Source organism: Eulemur rufifrons, chromosome 9 (genome assembly GCF_041146395.1).
Source record: "Eulemur rufifrons isolate Redbay chromosome 9, OSU_ERuf_1, whole genome shotgun sequence".
In the NCBI taxonomy this organism is placed as follows: Eukaryota; Metazoa; Chordata; class Mammalia; order Primates; family Lemuridae; genus Eulemur; species Eulemur rufifrons.
Window position 1 is genome coordinate 22,059,629 of NC_090991.1, and position 1,577 is coordinate 22,061,205.

Consider the following 1,577-nt stretch of genomic DNA (forward strand, 5'->3'; position numbering starts at 1 on the left):
CTTTTTCACCAACCCCCCTGCACCGACGGCCCTGCCCCAGCCCACCTGGAGGGAGAGAAGCCACCCTCGCTGGCCCAGTGCTGATGTCTGGTGGCCACTCTGGGCCTGGCTCACTGGAAGTGCCAGGCTGGGGGCCAGCAGGGAGGCTCTCAGGTCCAGGCACATGCTGAAAAGAACTTAAGGGTCACTTTGAAAAGAAAGGGAAGGTGTGATCCTGAGCAAGTCACTTCACCTCATCTTCTGAGCCTCTGTGTGCTCATCTGTAAAATGGGTAGGACTCCTGGTGGGACTGTCTCTGAGGCTACTCTGGGGAATTCAAGCAGATCACTTAGGGGAAACCTTTGGAAGGAACCCAGGGTTGTGCAGATGTATGAGAACGTGACAGTTAATAGTGACAACGCATGGGGCGGGCACTGTTGTAAATGCTTTATGTATATTAACTCATCTCACCCTCGGGACACCCCCCCGAAGTGGGAACTGTTATTACTCCATGTCACAGAGCCACGTGAGGTAGAGGGAGGTCAAGTCTATTGCCCGAGGACGCACAGCAGGTGTGGGCCGCGCCAGGCTGGTACCCGGGCATCTGGCTCCAGGTTGTGTCCGAGCCATCGGGCCTTGCTGCCTCTCTGGAGCTGTGGTTTGTTGGAGGCCACCTGTCTGGACAAGGTGGCCAGAGGGAGCTGTCCCTGGGCGAACACCTACCACATGCCAAGCACCTCCCTCACCTTCTCGTGTAATTCCCAGCCGGGGGTCAGAAAGCCCAAGCAAGGTCTCTGATTCCCCTTTCCCTGTCGCTTCCACTGCACCCCAGCCTTGTCTTCCTGAGCCCAGATCCCCTCCCACTCCCATACCTTTCTGGGCACTGGTGACCAGACACCCTGTGGGTGGACAGCGGGGTGACCCCAGGCCGGACAGGGCTCTGCCAAGGGGGCCTAGTGTGGCCATAGCCTGGCACTAGAGAGCTTCAGAATGTGGGGGAGGACCTCTCCCCTGCAGCAGCCTGAGGGGTTCTCAGGATCCCCAGGTGCCCACCCACATACCCCGCACCCTAGCTGCACCCCCGGCCACCCTCAGGCCACAATCTTCCCTCATGGCCCCTCCGACAGGGCTGGAGAAGAGAGGAGGGGTCCAGCCCTTCTCCCTCTTCCCCCTGCAGCCCCCATCTGACACTTACTACAACTGGCCGCCACCGGGCTCTGCAGAGGGTGCGTGGGGTAAGGCTGCCCTCAACAGGCAGTCGGAGGAGGAGGCTGCTGTGCTCAGAAAATCTGAACTCCCTTTGCCAGAGTGGGGGAGGGGGCCCAGGGCTGGGGGCTCCAGTCTCTTTGCTGGACTGTCTCTGGGATCCTGAATCTTACCCCAACCCCGAGGCTGGCAGAAATCCATTTAAAAGCGTATCAGAAACAGACTCAGTATGGGTCTTGGGGCAGGGGTGGAGGGGTTCCTAGTCCAGCATATGGACTCAGGGGGCAGAGATAACTCCTGAGCCACATCCTGCCCCTAGCACAGGGTCAGAGGGCATGTGCCCACCTCCCCCGTCCACACCCCCTTCACTGTCCCTCCTGCCAGCTCTGAGC